We start from the raw sequence: 12021 nt of genomic DNA, 5'->3' as shown, positions 1-12021 counted from the left end.
CATCAGACTAGTAACTAATCTGCTGGACTCACCTGCTTTAGTTATTGGCATGCCTTTCTGATTATTGCTTTGCACTTGTATGCAGCTTAATTTAGATTATATCTAATTGTAAATGTCTTGATATCATGCATGGATAGTATTCTTTGGTGGCAGAAGATTTCAAGCATTTTCAGTGACCTCCATTTTCTAATCTGTCAACTTTTGTCCAAAATATATTCCTTAATAGTCATTTTCAGACCAGCTTTGTCAAGTGGATTCTTTTTTTTTGCCATCAAATTCCAGCTAATTTATGGAGACTCCACAGGAGTCTTAAGGCAAGAGACGTTCAGAGGTGGTTTGCCATTGTCTGCCTCTGTGTAACTTTGGTGGTTTCTCATCCAAAGCTGGTCAAGACTGACCAGTGGATCATTTGACTCTGTTTTTTAAAAGTAGTTTACATAATCGTTTATGAAAATAGTTTACGTAAACCCATGGTTTAGTGCACTGATCTTCAGTTGGTGAGAAAGTACCCACAACTGACTCAAACACTGACCTAAATTAGGTTGGACTAGTGATGTAGTATCATAACCAGTTTAAGAGGAGGAGAAAGATTGAAAGGAGGGGGAATACATGTACAATCAAATATAAAAATTAGTCCTATCTTAAGTTATAGCTGAATCCTGTTTTTGAAAAAAGTACTTCTTGTCCCTTTAATTGTAAGACCATGGGTGACATAGAGAAAGTGACTGCCAATTTATTATGTAGGCTGTCACTGTTTGGGGATAAAAGAATTAAAACAGCACCTTGCCTGAAAATAAAAAAAATCAGTTCTATGACAGATATTAGAGAACTGCTGAAATTTGTTTTTTGCCTGAGACATGTAGTCCCAATGTGACAGACTAACCCCCCCCCCCCCCCCCGCAGAATAAGGATAGTCTGATCAGGTGAGATGACCCCATTCTTGCTTTCGATGTGGCTGGCCACAAAGTTCCTTCGCTATAAGTACTTAACAGAATTTCCTCCTTCGCTTAGTCATTCAGTCTTTCCTTCTTAGGCAGAACAGCCTCTAGCAAAAACAGACTGTCTTCAAATTTTAGTGGGTGCCCTCCCATCTACTGGCATAGATCATACTCGATGCAGTCCACTTCTCTTGTTACCACTCTGGCAATTGGTCCTGTTGATTTGTTTGCCCACAGAGCAAGCAAGCATTTGGCAGTGATGAGTTACATTAGCTGCCACATAACCACCTGCTTCTCCCTGAGAGGAGATGGGGATTGTGCCTGGCAAGTGGACAAATCAATAGCAACAAGAAGTTCAAAGTCACTAGCAATAAGACCCTTCTAATGCACTGTGATCTTGAAAGCCCCCAAAGCATGCTGACCCTGGGCTGTAACACCCCTTATTTCTTCCATCCCACCCCTGTTGGGATACATTCTCTGTTTGCTGAAGTTTTTGGATGCCAATCAAATGTGATTTCACTAACCGGGCATTATATAAGTTAGTCTCAAGAAGGGGATGAAGGGTGGCTCACAAATTATGCCAAATGGCATGATGCAAGTGATGAAATCAGTTTAATTCAGAATTGGGTTGTGGAAGCTCATGTCTTGGACTGTGAAGTCAGAATTGATACGGGATTTTGTGAAAATACTGTCTTCTAATCCCCTTCACAGTTTGTCTACTGTAAAAGCACGTACTGACTGGAAATGGTCAGCCATCCATGTTATAAACAAAAGACAGAAGGAGTCCCTCCCCCCCCCCCCATAGCTTTTCCCCAGTACTTCAGATATCAGTGGATGAGCAGGTAAATAAGAAGGCAAGATGTTTTTTCTCTCCATCTGCCCACTAGCTATCTGCATCTCCGCCTCTGTAGCAGCTACATATTAGTTAAGGAAGTTAGGAAGGGAAAAGAGAAGATTTGGAAGAAGAGTCTTTGTTTCTCATGGCTAGTCAGACTGAGCTGGAAATAATTGTGGTGTATGTAATGCTTGCCTTCAGACTGAAGGTAAATATTTTAAACCACTGAAGCAGTTCCAATGGCGTTCCTGGCCCTGGCTGTTGTTGTAGCCTGGCTTCAATAGCTTCCTAAAGACTTTGAGTTTGAATCTCATACTGAGTCACTCCCTCAGGCTTCAGTGAAATGTCAATCAAGGAAGACGTGTAGCTTGTTAGTAGAGTGTTTAGTTTACATGCATGGCATGCTATTTTTGATTCTCAGCCTTTCTAGTTATGTGGAAACTGAACTGTTCTAGAAGTAGTTCTCCAGAAGGTCTTGAGATCCAGAACTAATCAGAGTGGGCAACAGTGGATCAGATTGGCCACTGGCTGGTCCCGGTACACACTGTCATTAATTTCTAACCCTATTAGATATTGATTTGGACAGATCAGAGACAACCAAACATGATGCCATGTTGCATAATTTGTGCATTTGTAAGTAATACAAACAGGTGTACCTTTACCATAGTAAGCCCAATGATCAAGAAAACAAGTTTGGGTTAAAGTTTGTTTCATCCAGAAGTACAAAAGAAGATATAGTCATTGCTCTTTATCTCACTCTATATTAAATTAAAATTTGTGACTGCTTTATTTTACTAAAGACCTAATATGTTATAGAAACATGGAAATAGAGCCAAAGAGGTTAATAAAGAAGGCATTCTATGCAGGACAGTGTTTAGCATTTTGTTTAGCGGCTACATCACAGGGATTTGTGATGGAGTTTCCAAAAACAGAGCTCTTTTTTATTTAAAGCTGACAGTTAGTAAACAGATCCCATTCAATAAAAAGATAAAGTACATGAAGACTAAATTACTACAGTGATTCATTTCCCAAGACACCTGCCACTTGATCCCTGGAGTTTAATACAGTGGCAGCATAGTTGTCCAACTTGTCTCTGGGTATCCCAGTAGTGAGTTGTTGTTTTTTTACCAGTGAGCAAAGCAATTATGTTTGCCTGTTTCATTTTCTGGGCACAAATTGTGAGGGCCTATAGTTTTTTTCATGCATGCTTTCTGGGTTGGTGACATGGGTGGACAACAGGATCATGAATTGGCATCAATTTGAATAACTGCTCTTGGAAGTACTTTCAACTTCCCTCCTCTTGTGATTCCCAGAAATCACACAAGTATTTAATTTTTGCAGTTGCTGAACATATTTCATAACCACCCCCTCCCCCTGAATGTAATAACACAGTTGAGAATAGAGTAATATGTGGCAGTGTCAGGGGAAGCAGGACTGGGAAGATGTATTTGTCCTGTGCCTGTGTAATGGCATTTCTGCTACCAGTTTTCATTGTGAACCTACATTACTAATATATTTTTGTTACCTTTGCTAATGGGATCCTGATGCGACAGCTGTATAGTCCAAGGAAGTCAAACTTGTCCAGTATGCCATCCAGGATTTTAATAGAACAAACCATCCGGTTCTCTGTCACATCTCCGCATATCTAGCTAGGATTGGCATGCTAGTGGGAAGGAAGTGCTTAAGTATGTTTGCTGATTTGGTACTTTGGAAACTGAAGAGGTGTTGCTAAGCTAAGGGAAGTCTGTTGTTCAAGCAGGCATTTAGGTAGAACATAAGGATTATCCAGAAAATTATATGTTTGCAAGCTTGGTTTAAACAGTTGGAGAAGATGCTAGAGAGGCTAATCAGACATTTAATAGAGGAACACCTAGCATGTTAAGATCTAATGAAAGATAAAGGGCACAGTTTCTTTAAAGTGAGATCATGCTTAGAAATGTTGATTGAACATTTTGATAAATATATCCACAAGCACTGACAGGGGAAGCTGCATACATAATTTACTTGGATTTTTTAAATCCTTGGAAATGGTACAGCACAAAGAATAATCTGCGGTATAAGTACTTCACAGCATAAAAAGCTGGAGTTTAAAAAAAAAAGAAACAAAAGAAAATAAAATATAATCTTTTATATTGAAGTTGCAAAAGATTAGTAAAATTTGGCAGGGAAGAATAATTGTTTTTTCCCCCTGTAAATATTGCACTCTGAGAGCAGAGCAGGAACTTTTCAAAAGCTGAAGATTTGTGAAATTAAGCACAAGGTTAATCAGATATATATATTTTACAAATGGAGTCAGTTGTTCCATTACTAAAATTTTACATTTATGTTTATTTCAGTTGGAGTTGAAGCATGCTTAGTTAGGTTGGGTGGCTTGTGGCCAGTGCAGCTTTGAGAAAGTGTGGGATACAAACAAAACATATAGCATTTTCACTAAGGAATTTTCAAGTATTTCTAAAGTGCTACTTAGTGTGTTTGTACATTCACTAGTTACTTGTATCTCAGCAGAAGGCTATACTTTGGCTGTAGGTCAGTTCTCTAGTGCGACAGTGGTAAGAGCTAATAGTGTCCTTCAGCAGTGTTGACTAGACTGAGGAAGGTGGCAGATCTGAGTCCTCATAGCTAGATTGGTCCTCACACATTATGTAAGTTTCTCAGTCCAGAGGCATTATGGATTGCTGTGTTAACTACTTATAGTTCTCTATAACTAGCAGACAGGCAGCCCATCCAAACGGAAGGCGGCAGGCCAAGGCACTGCATGCTTCCCTAAGGCTTCCTGGCAGCATGGGAAGCCTAGCAAAGTACAACAGTCTCCCAGCCACCAAAAAGCCTGAATGGGCTGCAATGGACTTACATCATCAAAAGGGGGGTGGCTTAAGTCTGAACTGCAACCCACTGGCAAAACACCAGCAAAATCCTGGAGGGAGCCAATTAATGTCGGCTCCTCCCATGGTGACATTCCTGATCCCCCCCTGGTGGTGGCAGGGCCCCTAGGATGCTGGTGCAGCATCCAGCACTGCATTCCAGCACCAGGGGGGCAGTGGTGGCTGCATGCCAGCAATATCACCCCTCCCTGGGGTAAGTGCCCTAGGGAGAATGAATCCTCCCACGTGGTGGCACCCCACTCCCAAAAATAGATCCCCCCTTTGGATGGGGATCTCAGAAAGACAACACACAGCTGCTTGTTCAAGTTTTTGTTTATTTTTATTTATAATCCACCTATCTCATTGAGACTCTATAAGAACAGTGCTTTATAGTTTTATAGCAAATATCAAGCTGGTAGATATGGTATAATGATTAGGAGATAAGGAATTAATGTCTAAACAATTTATTTAATTTTATTAACTTTATTTATAGCCCATTTTCTTTGAGATTCAAGGCAGATTGCAATGTAACAGGAACAGTAGGAGACAGCAGTTTAAGACATGAAATGCAAGCAATACAAAATCTTGATTACAGAAATTAAAAACAATGCCATAGTATTGCATTATGATTATTCTTTCAAATAGTCATCGTATAATAATCTTTCTAAAATTCAAGTAATTCTTTATATGCCACCCCAGTACTACTGAATGAGAAAACCCAGTAGGGGAAAAGTAGTCTCAGAGTGTTGGTGGAAAGAATGGTTTTCTGCTCAGTGCAAAGACCCAAAGCTAAACTGTGTGGGAACTTTTGAGGGAAAAATTCAACCATAAATAATTGTTATTACTTGTTTATAATACTCAGGTATCATACCATCACATATTTTCCTCTTCCCTCAGTTGTTAAAGGACACAAGGACAGTGATATAGATTTTGGATGGGAGAACATCGAAGTAACAGGGTTTTTTTGTAATGCTTTTTGTATTTACAAACTGTGCAAGTGGATCATATTGGAACCAGACACCCCTATGGCAGGGATCCGCTATCCCCAGGTCTCATTTTCAGAGGGATCCCTTGTTTCACAGAGGTGCTTTACTTTCAACTAATTCATAAATCTCTCTGCCCGATTCTCAGTTCGTAATAAAAACTTTTCCAAACACTTGTCCGAGACCCTGCTGTGATCACATCATCTAACCATTTCTACCCACTAGGAATCAATCAGTTTTACAAAGGACTGTGTCTCAACTTCCATATCTATACTGTCTCCTTACCCGTTGGCTCACATTTAGCTCTATTCCTGCCCAGTCCTTTATCTGTATGCTATCACGGTCTCAGTTGACCAAGTCTGTTCTGGCTTTTCTCCATCAACTTTGTTCCTTGGCTCCCATTAAGTTAATTAGCCCCTTTCAAAGAACTTCCCTGCTTTTCTGTTATTTAGGCAGGCATTCTCTGAACAAGAAAATTCTCAGAATTTCCCAGCAATGGAATATTGATCTAAATCAAGATCACAGTAGATGCTGTTCTGTTTCTTTGTTGTCCCGACTTGGGTAGCACCTCAAGGACAGAGCCACATTGCGGCAGGAATAAGGCCTGAGTTGAGAATCACCATGGAGTACGTTGGTCCACAGAATCAGGGCATCAGCAACAGGCTCTAAAGCAGATTCCACCAAAAACAGCAGTGTGAAAATGGTGTAAAATAGTTTAAAACGGTGTAAAAGGGTTCACCCCGTTTTCATACCACTGTTTTTGGCCCTTGCGGAATCCACCTAAGTGTGGCAACGTGTTCCTACAGAGATCAGGACCAGCTTGAATCTTTTCTTCTGGAGCAGGTTCAGCACAGCCCCACATCTTAGAGCAGACCTGGGCATTATACGGCCCACGGGCCACATCTGGCCCGCCGGATGACCCTGACTGGCCCCCCTGCCTTACTGGGGAGCGGGGCGCCTTTGAAAGCCCCGCAGAAGCCGGTTGCCTTGGCTGCCGGCTTCTGCGGGGCTTTCAAAAGCGCCTGACCCCCTGCCTTTTGGCCTGGCCCTCCACAATATTTTCTGTTTCTTATGCGGCCCCATGGAAAAAATAATTGCCCACCCCTATCTTAGAGCAAAGAGCATCACTTAAAGTGCCTATGCTGCACTCCTGTGGTCCTCCTGTGGTCACCTAGTGGGTCCATATAGAGCTAAGCAACTGTGGCCCCACGGTCACTGGAGAGTGGTAATCCTTCAGGAGACTCTGGCTCAGAACTTCTTGGACGAGGGCTGCTGGCTTTAAGTTTAAGCCCAGAGGTGCTCCTTCTTTTACAATGGCCCCTTCCGCACACGCAAAATAATGCGTTTTCAAACCACTTTCACAATTGTTTGCAAGTGGATTTTGCTATTCTGCACAGCTTCAAAGAGCACTGAAAGCAGTTTGAAAGTGCATTATTCTGCATGTGCGGAATGAGCCAGTGTGTTTTTCCCTGAATGTAGATGCTGGCTTGACAGATAATCTACTTAGCTCAGATTGTTACCTTCTTGTATGAGACAAAACCTGCATTGTTCAACTTCTAGCCAGAGCCTTTGTTGTGCTTACTGGATAGAGACATAGGATCCTACAATAATATTTCTTCCTTTTCTTTCTGCAGTTTCACATTGTAAGGTCTTTGCGACGGAGACTTCTGCTTTATTTTGCCTAGATAGTGGTTTCTTATGAAAAGAGCTGGCAGAAATAATACTAGTAAGAAACATCCATTTCATTTAGTTACTGATAAGAAATGTGTTCAACTGGGGGAGGGGGGTTGCCACTGACTTCAGAAAAAGTTAATCCTTTTCGGTCTGTTAGAGAAAATGACAGAAATAAGGATACCATGTTTGTTTCAAGAGGGTGTGAATGTGACAGCAGTTTTGATCATTTAAAATCTGTGTTTGTTGATACAAGACTAGTTAAGTGTATTGCTGATTTAATAAATGTTGATGGTAACATTTTAGAAGCCCTTTGGCATCTAAACAGAACTAGTGTTTGATGTAACAACAGTGACAAAAACAGTTTTCCTTTTTATGATAAAAGAAAATGTATGTGTTGATCTGCAAATACGAGAGATTGTTCTGAAGAGGCTAGCAAGTACTGCAGAGGGTTTTTTTTCCTGTCAACTGATCCCCCCCACCCCCATCATTAAGTTTAGAGTAAAGGGAAAAATCCTTCTATGTTATGTCATTGTATTCATCTGTCATAATTTTTGTTGACAGTCCTCGACATGCACTATGCTTTACAGTTCTAACAAGAGAAAAGACCAGCCATTAAGTTTACGTTTTGTTGTTTTTCAATAAAGTCACATATCAGGAATAATGCTAGGGTTATGCTAATAAACCATATATAATGCTGGTCATCTGGGAGCAAGAAATATTTCCTAACTGGTTCTAAAGGGAAATAATGTTACAAAAAGGAGAGTGATTGTTATTTACGCAACGTGTGTTGGTTTGTGTGTCAACATCACAAAACATCTTTTACGGAGCTGAGCATACTAAATCTTTAGCCTTGATCGTTGTTATTTTAAAGTCTTTTGTAGATATGGTTTTAGTAAAGGATTCTCATGTTTTCCTTTATAGAGTATTCAGTTTTGGGATCCTGTCTTAAATGTGGTTGTCCTAATATTGACACGTTCCTACCTTTCTCTGTTAAGGACTAGAAATAGCTGGACCTTTTCAGTTGCAAAATTAAATTAAAACTAGATTTGCTATGTTTAAATATTCAGCTAAAGTTAGTTTTAATGTGCCATTAAATGATGTTTTATTTATTTTTTACACTGAATATCCTGTTGTTTCATTCCAAGTAGCTTAAAAGCCAACTTGTAGAAATTAATCCACATAATCACAATCAGAGCTTTAGTTCATCTGTCGCTGAGATTTCAAAAATCTTTCTCAGACTTTGAGAAAACATATGAGGATATATTAAAAGCATGGTTAAGAGAAGGTGGACATTGTGGTCAGAAACAGTCAGCCCAGATCAGATTCACAGACTACTCTTACTTCATGACATTGATTAATGTTAAAATTCTCATAAGCTTGCAAGTATGCTATTGCAAGATATTGAAATAGGCATACTAATGCATATATGTCACAGTAATGTCTGAAACTTGATCAATCATGATAATTCTACAGATTTCACTATGGCATTTTAGATATACTTATGTCATAGGATTACTACATTCTCTGTAGTGGCAGGAAATCTCCCACCTCCTCGCTACCACTACCTAATGCTGCACAACTAGGTGGTGCAAGAAGAAGGCATGTGGCATTGAGGAACAGTTTCCAGCATGATCTAGAAGTGATATCATTACATCTGGTGATGCTCTAGCATTCACCCAAACTCTATGGTGAATTCTAGAGCATCACCACTCTTCCCAGTGATGCCACTTTCAGGTCATGTCTAAACCTGCCAGTTGTACAACCTCCCCCTCTTCCACAAACACAGCTTATGATCCCATCTCCCTACCCATTGCCATATAATGTGGCAGTGAGGCTTATCTCTGACATTTACAAATATGGCATGATAAATGCTCTTCAATGACAAGCCATGGAACTCTGGGCATTTTTGAGATTTATTGGTAAATGTTATTGCTGAACATTTCTATCTGGGATACTTTTGGATTATTGGTAAATGTCGGCTATTGTGATCTTTCTGACACTGCAAGATGCACACTGTTTAGTATTTTAGCTTCTGATAGATGATACATGCAGACCTTAATTGTTTTGTCAGCGTTTTCAGGATCTGAGAATCACTTTCACAAAGCAAAACTAATGGAGGACTGACAAACGTTTATGTCATTTCATTACATTTTTTTAAAAAATGAATTTTACACATATTTAAAACACAGGAATCCTGTGCACTTCCAGATTCATTCACTTTGACAGATTTAGATTTGCACTGAAAACTGTTAACATATTTTTGGAATCTTAGTAGTAGTCACTGAATTTTTACGTGCTAACTTTGTGTTCCTAATTAGTTGGTATGTAAAGACCATGTCAAAATGTTGCAGTTTATCCGTTAGTGCCAAGGAGGAGAAATTTGTTGATTGGCCCAGTCGAACAGGAGTACTGCACCATGCAACAATACTGTAGTTTGGTTTGGTGAGGTTTCTGAAGGGATAAAAATCACCTTTCATTTTCCAGAAACCTCCTCCCATTCTCTACAATGTAATGATAAAGTACTCAAGTTGAAATGCAGCTGTCCTAATTTTACTTTAACACTGTAGGATCAAAAGTTAAGCAGCGTTGACCCCCTCTTTTAGAAAAGTCTGGGGTAACTATCCATCCTGCACCCGAGCCATTTATCATGGATGGACAACGTTTCTTGAATATGGGATGAAAAAAAAGTTTCCTTTTTCTTCTTCCTCCCAAAACTTTTCTCGTCTACTTTAAGAGTAACAAACTCCTTCTCTGTGGTCTGAGAAACAATGAGGAATCTCAGCTGAAACTCAGAGAGGTGGAAAACAGGAAGAAATATTTCTGCTCTTCAGCTCTCCATGGTCCATCCTGAGTCTAGGAGATGTCACCTAGACAATGAAGAAAGATGGAGGAATATTTTGATGTAATCCTATGCAGAGTTATTCTAAATCCATTGCGATCAATGGACTAACTAAGTCCATTGAGATCAATGGATTTAGACTGGAGTTTTTCTGCATAAGACTGCTCCTGCTCAGTCTTGTAGATTTAAAATTCAGGGAAGTTATCTTGCTGCTTTTCAAAGCTTTCTGAGACTAGAGATTTTGGCTCTTTTCTAGGCTTGGAAGATAAGCAGGAACTTCCATCTCCACCCAGTCCCATAGTCTAATGGCTGTCATGGAAATTGAGGGCTTCCAGGCAATGCACAGGACTTCTCTCTTGGCTTCTTGGGATTTCTCCCCTTTGGAGGAGAAGTGGATATTTTTCTCCAGGTTTCTCCAGTTCTGCAAACATCTCCTTCTGGTTTGTAGATAGTCCTGTTTTCCTAGGCCTTTTCCATACACACAGCTTGCCACAGACTTTCCCTTGGTCAGACCTTGTGTCTTGGAAATGTTTTCTGTGAAACCATTTTGCACATCTCCTTTCTTCTCGTCATTCCCCCATCCCCCTGCCAGGTCTGCTCAATTGCATTTATTTCACATGCTACTGCAAAAATGAGTTATTCCTTGTGGTTGTGGAATGTCATCCATCACACAGAAAAACAACCCTCTCCCATTTTTTTTTTTCTTTTGGACAGGCACTCTAGGGTTACTGCGTATTTACAATGAATCAGTAATTAAAAAAATGCCCCCACCTGTTTTTCTATCATTGAAAATTATCCACTCAAAATGGAAGGCAAAAGAAAACTGCTGGAGTAGGCACCATTACCTGAAGGAACAGAAACACACTGTCTACCCCCACCCCCCCACCCCCCAAAAAGACACGCTTTTCAGCCAAATCGGAGCACGGTAATGCATAATCATTACTGCGACAGTCCCTTGTCAATGGGACTGGCTCCTAATAGCAGACACAAAGTCTAGCTTCCCCTTAACATTAAATCGCTAATGTGATAAGACAAAGAGAGAAAAATTCAATTCCTTTTGAAAACAGAGAAGAAGAGGGAGGAATAAATGGCTGATGGGGAGGTTGGGTGACTACATGGAAGCATGAATAAGAGCCAGATGTTTGATTGGGCAGAAAAATAAAGACCATTTCAACACGATTGCACACTCAAGGGAAGCTGGCTCAGAAATGGATTGAAAACAACATTGCTGTAAAAATGCTTTGGAAAACTGGAGTAAAAATTAAGGGAAAACATTTCAGGAAATAAACAGAAGAAAAATGAAGTGAAAACATCTCTAGAATCACATGGAATTAAAAGAAAAAAGTAGCATTTAGCAGCAAGATATGGTGTAAACAACTCATGTAGAAAACTTTATCTAGTGATTGGCACATGGCCATGTTTTTTACCATTAGAAGGTACAAGCTGGGGGTCTGCAAGGAATAGCAGGAGAGAAACAAAATAATTTGAAAATCTCCATCCTCTAGAATCTTCTGAAGGGCTTGAGGAGGCTAATTTGACTTCCCCTCTTTTTCCTTTAACTGAGGTGTAACTTCTAATAATGTTCCATTCCTGCTGGAGTCCTCTTCTTGAACGCATGAAGCTGCCTTATTAGATGACAGACCATAGGTTTATCACAGCCATAATGCTCTACTCTGCTTGGCAGCAGCTCTCCAGGGTATCAACCACAGGTCTTGGACATTACTTGCTATCTGATCCTTTTAAGTGGAAATCCTGAGGTTTGAAGCTGAGACCTTCACATGTAGAGCTGATGTTCCGCTGAGCCACAACCCCGCTCCACTGTTTATTTGTGGAGGGAGTCTTTTTCATTTGGTTAATTTATGAAGTTATATTTTTCTGCCTACTTGCAGAT

General features: G+C 40.1%; 1 protein-coding gene across 9 annotated transcripts in view; it reads left to right on the top strand.

The window, feature by feature from the left end:
• ZNF521 (zinc finger protein 521) overlaps positions 1–12021 on the top strand; it is a 346723-nt gene that overhangs the window by 157761 nt on the left and 176941 nt on the right. The window lies entirely within an intron of this gene.

This window comes from Sphaerodactylus townsendi, linkage group LG09 (genome assembly GCF_021028975.2).
Source record: "Sphaerodactylus townsendi isolate TG3544 linkage group LG09, MPM_Stown_v2.3, whole genome shotgun sequence".
Classification (NCBI taxonomy): domain Eukaryota; kingdom Metazoa; phylum Chordata; class Lepidosauria; order Squamata; family Sphaerodactylidae; genus Sphaerodactylus; species Sphaerodactylus townsendi.
Note: the sequence above shows the minus strand (reverse complement) of the source record. Positions and strands in the feature narration are given on the sequence as shown.